This window comes from Coregonus clupeaformis, unplaced genomic scaffold (assembly GCF_020615455.1).
Source record: "Coregonus clupeaformis isolate EN_2021a unplaced genomic scaffold, ASM2061545v1 scaf0567, whole genome shotgun sequence".
Lineage (NCBI taxonomy): Eukaryota > Metazoa > Chordata > Actinopteri > Salmoniformes > Salmonidae > Coregonus > Coregonus clupeaformis.
The window spans coordinates 237,501-248,246 of NW_025534022.1; the positions used below are offsets into that span (position 1 = coordinate 237,501).

Here is a 10,746-nt window from a genome sequence, read left to right on the forward strand (position 1 = left end):
TTACCATCGTCATGCAGACTTCTCTAAAGTACATGAGTGCAAACAAGAGGATAGTGAGACTGTCAGCCAGTACTTAGAGAGGCTTAAATATGTGTTTAACGCAAACAGTGGCATACCCGAGCTAGACAGTGTTGTTAGCACCGTTTAGACATGGCAGCGAACATTTCCCCTCCCGCCGTTATGAAGCTCAGCGGAGATTGGAGCACAAACTGGGATACGTTTAGAGGTGTTGTGTGACAAAACTGCACATTTTAGAGTGGCCTTTTTTTGTCTCTAGCACAAGGTGCACCTGTGTAATGATCATGCTGTTTAATCAGCTTCTTGATATGCCACACCTGTCAGGTGGATGGATTATCTTGGCAAATGAAAAATGCTCACTAACAGGTATGTAAACAAATGTGTGCACAAAATTGGACAGAAATAATATTCTTGTGCATATGGAAAATTTCGGGAATCTTTAATTTCAGCTCAGTTCTTGTGCTTATTTTGCTTCCAGAGGCAGTTTGGAACTCGGTAGTGAGTGTTGCAACCGAGGACAGAGAACTCCACTAATTTGAAAGGGTGTCCACATACTTTTGGAGATGTAATGTATCCCTAGCTTACATTTCCGGATTTTGATGGGGATATTTTTGTTACTTAAATTTTAATTGAAAATAATCTCTGACTGCAATGTCTTCCTAGCAGCAGACAGTTGCAGCAAACTCAAACTAATATTGAAAAACAACCGCATTGCGTCGTTCCTAAGAACAGCCATTAGCCGTGGTATATTGGCCATATACTACAAATTCCAGAGTTGTCTTATTGCTATTATAAACTGGTTATGAAAGCAGTTAGAACAGAACAAATAAATGTTGTCATACCTGTGGTATAAGGTTTTCAGCCAATCAGCATTCAGGGCTCGAATCACGCAGTTTATAATTATGCCATATTGTGGTCTAGTCATTTAATCTCATTTCCTTTTATTTTATTTTATTTGCCATTCGACAGTGAAAGTTATTTGTTTTTACAAATTCCCTTGAACCATTTATTGTTTGTTATGAAGAGTTTCTCTGGCATCGAGTAATTCAGTACAGTGGGGAAAAAAAGTATTTAGTCAGCCACCAATTGTGCAAGTTCTCCCACTTAAAAAGAAGAGAGAGGCCTGTAATTTTCATCATAGGTACACGTCAACTATGCCAGACAAATTGAGATTTTTTTTCTCCAGAAAATCACATTGTAGAATTTTTCATGAATTTATTTGCAAATTATGGTGGAAAATAAGTATTTGGTCACCTACAAACAAGCAAGATTTCTGGCTCTCACAGACCTGTAACTTCTTCTTTAAGAGGCTCCTCTGTCCTCCACTTGTTACCTGTATTAATGGCACCTGTTTGAACTTGTTATCAGTATAAAAGACACCTGTCCACAACCTCAAACAGTCACACTACAAACTCCACTATGGCCAAGACCAAAGAGCTGTCAAAGGACACCAGAAACAAAATTGTAGACCTGCACCAGGCTGGGAAGACTGAATCTGCAATAGGTAAGCAGCTTGGTTTGAAGAAATCAACTGTGGGAGCAATTATTAGGAAATGGAAGACATACAAGACCACTGATAATCTCCCTCGATCTGGGGCTCCACGCAAGATCTCACCCCGTGGGGTCAAAATGAGCAAAAATCCCAGAACCACACGGGGGGACCTAGTGAATGACCTGCAGAGAGCTGGGACCAAAGTAACAAAGCCGACATCAGTAACACACTACGCCACCAGGGACTCAAATCCTGCAGTGCCAGACGTGTCCCCCTGCTTAAGCCAGTACATGCCCAGGCCCGTCTGAAGTTTGCAAGAGTGTATTTGGATAATCCAGAAGAGGATTGGGAGAATGTCATATGGTCAGATGAAACCAAAATATAATTTTTTGGTAAAAACTCAACTCGTCGTGTTTGGAGGACAAAGAATGCTGAGTTGCATCCAAACAACACCATACCTACTGTGAAGCATGGGGGTGGAAACATCATGCTTTGGGGCTGTTTTTCTGCAAAGGGACCAGGACGACTGATCCGTGTAAAGGAAAGAATGAATGGGGCCATGTATCGTGAGATTTTGAGTGAAAACCTCCTTCCATCAGCAAGGGCATTGAAGATGAAACGTGGCTGGGTCTTTCAGCATGACAATGATCCCAAACACACCGCCCGGGCAACGAAGGAGTGGCTTCGTAAGAAGCATTTCAAGGTTCTGGAGTGGCCTAGCCAATCTCCAGATCTCAACCCCATAGAAAATCTTTGGAGGGAGTTGAAAGTCCGTGTTGCCCAGCGACAGCCCCAAAACATCACTGTTCTAGAGGAGATCTGCATGGAGGAATGGGCCAAAATACCAGCAACAGTGTGTGAAAACCTTGTGAAGACTTACAGAAAACGTTTGACCTGTGTCATTTCCAACAAAGGGTATATAACAAAGTATTGAGAAACTTTTGTTATTGACCAAATACTTTTTTTCCACCATAATTTTCAAATAAATTCATTAAAAATCCTACAATGTGATTTTCTGGAGAAAAAAAATCTAATTTTGTCTGTCATAGTTGACGTGTACCTATGATGAAAATTACAGGCCTCTCTCATCTTTTTAAGTGGGAGAACTTGCACAATGGGTGGCTGACTAAAATACTTTTTTCCCCCACTGTATGTAAGAGAGTATTCGACCACTTAGATGGAGAGTTGATTCATTGTTATTTAATGGTTACAGTACTAGATTCAATGACAGGCAGTACGGACGTAGCCCCTTGTCATCTGAATGACTTCCATAGAAAATCTCTCAGTTTATATTATGCTCTCCGAGCTACTTCTGTCCATCATCTGCCAACCATCATTGAGTGTAACTCATCTACTACAATAGGATCCCCGTACTTGGTATCGTGTGGCACCCTAGCCAGGCCATTACACCACGTATTCCTTCTAAGATTAGCACCAGTGGACCCCAATCTATCTTGGCACGCCGACCTTCTGTCTCTCACCCGTGACATCAATAACACATGGCGTGTCCTTGTCCTCTGTCACTCACATACATCTTATGAGTTTACAGACATTAATAAATCCTGTATCAAAAGTCGTTACATCATTGTTTTAGTGGCATTGCTATTACATCTCTATGGTGTTGCTGCTGGAAATGTGTTCACATTTGAATTTAGAAAGATTTGAGACATGAGGATCAGAGACATGAGGATCAGAGACATGAGGATTAGAGACATGAGGATCAGAGCTATGGGGTCAGAGACATGAGGATCAGAGCTATGGGGTCAGAGACATGAGGATCAGAGACATGAGGGTCAGAGACATGAGGGTCAGAGACATGAGGGTCAGAGACATGAGGATTAGAGACATGAGGATCAGAGACATGAGGATCAGAGACATGAGGATCAGAGACATGAGGATCAGAGATATGAGGATCAGAGATATGAGGATTAGAGACATGAGGATCAGAGACATGAGGATCAGAGACATGAGGATCAGAGACATGAGGATCAGAGACATGAGGGTCAGAGACATGAGGATCAGAGATATGAGGATCAGAGACATGAGGGTCAGAGCTATGGGGTCAGAGATAGGGGGAAGGTATTGAGAGGGCAGAGAGATAACAGTGAATACAGCATATATTTACTGTTGAGTATGTTCAGTTAACTGCACAAAGGCAAACTGAAAGTTTAAAAATGTTTTTCACTTTGTGCCAACCACACTAGTGTTTCAAAAGCCCATACAACAACTATTCCCTTAGATACACCCAATATACCACTACACCCACCCCACCTACCACTACACCCACCCCACCTACCAATACACCCACCCCACCTACCAATACACCCACCCCACCTACCACTACACCCACCCCACCTACCACTACACCCACCCCACCCACCACTACACCCACCCAACCTACCACTACACCCACCCCACCTACCACTACACCCACCCAACCTACCACTACACCCACCCCACCTACCACTACACCCACCCAACCTACCAATACACCCACCCCACCTACCACTACACCCACCCCACCTACCACTACACTTCAGAATAATCACAAAGGGAATGGACAAGTTCATATAGGGCATGAGGAAGACAATTAGGGAGAACATTCTCTTCAGCTGGTGGTGCTAATAAGAGACAGTGTGGTGGACCGTACAGGAGGTAACATTTACCAGTGTAATATTGACATAAGCTCAGAACCAGTTGTGTTTCAAACATGGTCCTGTTTTTTCAATTGCTGTACTGATCAATGGACAGTTCATTACCATATGTATCAAATTCCCCTTTCAAAACAGGCTGTCAATCTTCTGCTGATAACTGCAATTGTTTTATTCTATTGTCCAGCTTTTAACTAACCTGCTGGCATTCTCTAATGGAATGTGACTGGGTGAAGCAGGACCAATGGGTGAGGATATTTCACCAAGCCCCTTGTAGCTCAGTTGGTAGAGCATGGAGCTTGCAACGCCAGGGTTGTAGGTTGTATTCCCATGGGGGGCCAGTATGAGAAAAAAAAAACAGCAGGCCAAATCCGGCCCATGACACAATTCTATCCAGACCGCTCAATGATTTGGGTTGCCAATTCATTTTTGGACCACTACAATACTGCCCGCGATCTAATGCACTACAAGTCACAGCAACAACTGCCATAGTGCTGCACGTCAAACGGCAGTGCATTGCCACACACAAACCATTCCTCCCAGACACACCCACACATGAGCCAGTCAATGTGCTGTATCATATCATCACTAATGGCACTGACTGAATCTTCTACCGGACCGTCCATGCCAAGGTTCGGTTCCTAAGGGCCATTGCTGTAACCTACAGAAAATGTCATATTGGTTGTCAAAAAGTTATAAGATAAAGGATTCACACGCGGGTATAAATCACTACTAAAGGACAATAGGACACACAAGCGAGTATAAATGAGTCAACGGTTGAGTCATCTATTTTATGAAATTACAGCCTGTTGCGCTTGCATTGGTGAATTCAACTTCAATTGTGCTGCTTTCGTGTGTCCGGGTTACAGCACGCAGCGGAGGGAAAGTGTACAGACATATGCCACAGTCCTAGCTAGGCTACTGAAATGTTGCAGTCTGGCTTCGGTTTTTAAAGCTTGACAATGAATAGCCAAACAACAAAACCTGCAACAAAACACCACACAAAGGAGAAACATATAGGCATATTACAGCAACATTTGAGCAGTAGCCTAGGCTGGCTACTCAACTACAAGACATGTTGAATGCGATCCATGCAGTCTAAAACATTTTTTAAATGGGTTTTAAGCTTAAACGTTACAACAACCTACAGATAGCTACATATTTTTATTTGGAGTTATTACATATTTTTTAATTAGCATCTGCAAGCATAATAGCAAAGGCTGGAAAATATTATTAATCTTTTATTTTGTTTTAATATGTTAAAATACTATATACAGCATCATATGTACATAAGTAGACATTATAAAGGACCATCTTTTTTAATAATTAAAAACTATTTGGCTATGTCTGGCCCACGAATTCGTTGTGTTTTTTCAATATGGCCCATGGGCTGATTGAGTTTGACACACCTGCTATAATGTATGATAGAAATACAACGCAATTAAATTGTTGCCAGCAGCACAGTTACCATCACCAATGCTGTATATAACATGAAAACAGCCTAAACAGCTCTGCTGGGGCGAGTAAAATGGTCAGAGTGAGGTGTTCTCTCATTTGTGTCTGGAAGTAGCTAGCAAGCTAGCCAACTTTAGCCAGTTAGCTTGGCCACTTGACTGCTGTTGTGAGGTCAGAACATTTGGATCAACCCCACTCTTCTGCCAGAGTCTCCAGTGTGCGCTCTCAACGCTCTGAGAGCAAAATGCTCTGAATTTACCCAAGGACAATCTGACAACGCTCGGAATTTACGAACACCCAGTGTGCACTCTGGCACGCCAGAGTGAATTTACAAACACACCCTTATTAAAACTTTTCAAAATGTTTTTGCAAATCACATTATACAATAAATACAAAACAATATGTACTCACTATACTCATAATCATCTGCCATACTTGTTTTTTGTGTACCGAACATTTGTGTACTGAAGTTTATCCCAGGAAAGGTATTTCTTTTCTCGTCTGCCTCACGGATGTCCAGGTGAAGTTGATTCAGGCTAAATGCTTCACTCTCTTGACTTGGAAAAGTGGGTTTCTGAAAAACAGGGATAACACAGCTTTGTCTCTTCCTGGATTAGCCTAAAGGTGTAGCCTGAAGTACACTCTACATTGTAGCTGGTGTTTATATAATGACTTCCTCTAGACTCACAGCCCTTCTCATCAGGAGGTGCATTTCCAGTAAAAGGTGTGGCAATGTAGCCTGTGTAACCTGATTCTATTTCTATGTGTACCAGTATGTTTAGCTAACAAAACGGTTGATAGCACCTGGACACTAATGTGATCATAGAGTTCCAATATTTGCATAACCCTTCTGATTGGATGATGGCTGAGAGGGTTATCAAATCAGGATCAAAATACTCTGATCTCTTCCAGCTCATTAACTCATTAATTATATAATGTTCATATTTTAAGATTACAGAAAGGCCCGTCTGTTTGGCAATGACACAGATTTAAAGATAACATCATTCAGCTTTTTTGTCTGCCTCACAGATGACCAGGTGAAGTTGACTGATGCTTACAAGCTGCTGTCTTTAAGAAGAGAGTTTATATTGCAGGAGGTACATGTGGGCATCGTCCCTAATGACACCCTTTTCACTTTAGAGTGAACAAAGGCCCTGGTCAAAAGTAGTGCACCATAAAGGGAATATGGTGCCATTTGTGAAGCTTACAACATGTGCTGATGTCTTTCCTCATTCCTCTTTAGATACCTATCTTATATTTTACCACAGGTGTATGAATGTCTGCTGTGTTTTGAAGCCATCAACATGTCTGAGCATGTATCCTAACAGAGAAAGAGAAACTGTAAATACCTGACACTTTGCCCAGGACCGAGTTTGGAAAACCCTGTTATTTCAGGTCAGGCTCACTGTAGTAGTAATAGAGAACAAGACTATGGCCTGAATTCATTTCAAGGTGTGTTATAGAGCAGGGTTGCTGATCTATAAGAGCGTCTGCTAAATGACTAAAATGTAAAATGTAAATGTAGATGTAAACTTGAGAGAAACCGAAACGAAATGCCAAGAGTGTGCAAAGCTGTCATCAAGGCAAAGGGTGGCTACTTTGAAGAATCTAAAATCTAAAATACATTTTGATTTGTTTAACACTTTTTTGGTTACTACATGATTCCATGTGTTATTTCATAGTTTTGATGTCTTCACTATTATTCTACAATGTAGAAAATAGTAAAAATAAAGAAAAACCCTTGAATGAGTAGGTGTGTCCAAACTTTTTGACTGGTACTGTATATCCCTACAAACCCACTACCCATAATACATACACCAGAAAAACATACATTCCCAATCAATACGTACTATATATCCCCACTAAATACACCTCCACTAAAAAAAAATATGGTCAACACCGGGGCTGCGTTCAGAAAACGGTTCTGATTTGAGTTGAGGAACGTTGTAACTATGGTGATGAGAGGGTGATTGTGTACAGTGCAGCAGGAGTTTTGTGTTAACATTTTCAATGGTCACACCCTGCCAGGGCCATCCTGCCACACGGCTAACATATCTATAACATTGCAAATGGTTTTGAAAGAACTGTTATATCATTCAGTATGTACCATTGCCATACATAGCAAAACGTTAAGACCAACTGAACTCACCGCTGGTGTTTTAAAAGCCAAACATCTCCTTAGTGCATTCAAATTGACTGGCCTCCAGCTATTCTGGTGAAGAATAAAACCTCCCTAGTACTGTTGTGGCTAGACTGCTGAACTCTGCCCATCTCCAGTGAAACAGTAGTAAGATACTTGACATTCATCTACCTTTATTTAAGCTATACCTGCTGCCACCTTTAGTACTAATCCTATACTGGCTGCTATACCACCCATAATAGCAGTTAGAAGTACCCTGACTGTTAAACACTTTAAATCTCTGAATCGCTGAAGTTTTGTGTGCAGCTGTATGCTTTATTTTTGTCGTGGTAGATGACATGTACCCCTCTGGGAAGAGCATGGAAACTACATCAATGGCAATTTTTATTTTAAGAGCTATATCAACAATTTTTTCTGCTACTCCTAGAAAATATATATTTTCTTCTCTCTTCTTCCGCTCCTCCTCCCGTTTCCTCCTCTCGTCCTCCTGTCTCTTCCTCTCCTCCCCCTGTCTCCTCACTGATCTTTCTCTGAGTCTCTTCATAGTCAGCACTGGTGTAGTGTTTCCCTCCATTGTACTCCACCATCTCCTCAATCTTCTCCAGCAGCTCTGTAACCTGAGTGATGTCTCTTCTCTTGTCATTGATTAGGGAGTGATATCTTACATTTACATTTATATTTTAGTCATTTAGCAGACGCTCTTATCCAGAGCGACTTACATACGTGCATAATTTTTTTAATTTTTTGTCATACCCCCCGTGGGAATCGAACCCACAACTGAGCTACATCCCTGCAGGCCATTCCCTCCCCTACCCTGGACGACGATGGGCAAATTGTGCACCGCACCATGGGCCTCCCGGTCGCGGACGGCTACGACAGAGCCTGGATTCGAACTAGGATTTCTAGTGGCACAGCTAGCACTGCGATGCAGTGCCTTAGACCACTGCGCCACAGCTGGTGACAAGCCGCCGTAGCTCTGGGCTCTGTTTTAGAAACTCCTCCACTGATTTCCCCTCCAGTTGATCTCCATGTGTGAACAGCAAGATGGTGTACATTGAGGCTTCTTCTCCAAAGTTCTCCTGGATCCACTTCACAGTGTTCCTCTCCTCCTCTGTGAACCTCCCCAGTCTGATCACTAGCAGGAACACATGGGGTCCTGGGACTGACATGTAGATGGCCTTTTCTATTTCATTATTCATTTCCGTATCAGTTTTGTGTCAAAGAATCCTGGTTTGTCAATCACATTGATCTTCTTTCCAGCCACCTGTCTACTATGTTTCATACAGTGTGAGGTAACAGACTTGGGGGAGAGTTCTTCTTTAAACCCCTCTCTCCCCAGGATGGTGTTTCCTGTTGCACTCTTCCCTGATCCAGTCTTCCCTACCAGAACTATCCTCAGGTCAGAGGGATGCCCTGAATCTGTGAAAACAGACAAGACGTGCTTGAGTTGATAGTGAGTGTCTTGATAAAAGGCTACTGAAAACAGTGTTTGTGTGTACGTGGATGCATGTGTGTGTGTACCTTGGCATTGACCAGTGAAGAGTGTCAACAGCAACAGAATCTTCAGAGTCCCTCCTCTTCCTCGTTCCATCTCTGTTACAGCGGCCAATCAAAACATAGAAACAGACGATGACCTCATTACAAAAAACAAAGTCCACATTTCTTCAATGACTCATCCAATAGTTTTTGGCTGAGTTCCAAAGTTTACAGATGAGGATAAACTAAACTAGAATTTCTTCTCAGCTATTTGACTTTCAAACATCCTAAATGATAGAAGGAGTAATGAATGCTATGTGGTGTAACTGTTGTAAAACACAATACATTTCCTAACAACATAGCTCATTGATTGGTGCCACACTTTTCCCCTAGCCCTATAGCTAAAACACCTGATTCAACTAATTGACCTGACCCCTGTTCAGCAGGACGCAACGTTTTGGAACGTTCAGATAGAAATATGTGATGTAGAACAAACATGCCTCTCTGACATGTAGAATGAGGAATCACATCGGCTCTATTCATGTCATTTCTATCTGCAACGTTCAACAACGTTTGACAACTGAACATGGAGTTCATTTAACTAATTCCATTCTAACCTGAAGACCATGTTTAGTTGATTATTGGAGTCAGGTGTGTCTAGTGATGTCATCGTTTGATTATTTATGCATGAATGTCAACAGACCTGGTATCAATAACATGTTTACTTAATACTGTGCTACAGTTATAAAACATTTTGAGAGTGTTGCTAAGCAAAAATAATTCAACTCAGGACAGGCAGAATCTGAATTCTGATTTGATGTCGCTATTATCAAGCTCCTCCTGACAACTCACAACCTTGGCTGTCTGCCCAGAATCAGAAGGCCAAAGCTCTAAATAAAATAAAATAAAATGTGTCGGACACAGAGATGCCACCTTAAGGGGAAAAAGGTATATGAAATGTTCAAAACAAAATGTTTAAATGTGACTATGTAGTTGCCTAGTCTGGTCCCAGATCTGTTTGTTCTCTTTCCAACTCCATTGATCACTATCAAGCCATGACAATGAGTGACAATGAGTTGGAATGATAGCACAAACAGACTGGCACTCAGGTTAATATTTGAGTACAGACATAGGATCTTAATTTGATCACTCATATGTTGCTGAGAATTTTCCTTCACAGCAGGAAATGCAAACTTGTACTATATTTGAGTTTTAAAGGTGCACTATGCAGGAATTGTTATAAGACATGTATTACAAACTCCTCACAATGGCTTGCAAATTACTTGGATTTTCTTGAAAAAATTATTTTGTACAAAGCAAAGACATGGGTATGCACTGTATTAATCTACTCTTCTGCTACACTTAAGCCACTGAGTGAATGTCCCATTCCAACCTCTTATCTTCCATATCTTTATATACTTTATATACCATGGTCTTTCAGTCTTTTTTTAAGGCATTGAAGCATGAAAATGCCCCCGTTAAAACAGCTGCAGCAGGAACTACTACTGGTGTTG

The 10,746-nt window shown here is 41.5% G+C and overlaps 1 pseudogene; it reads right to left on the reverse strand.

The window, feature by feature from the left end:
- Positions 1 to 8,157: 8,157 nt before the first annotated feature.
- Positions 8,158 to 9,347, reverse strand: LOC123485086 (annotated as a pseudogene).
- Between the last annotated feature and the right edge of the window lie 1,399 nt (positions 9,348 to 10,746).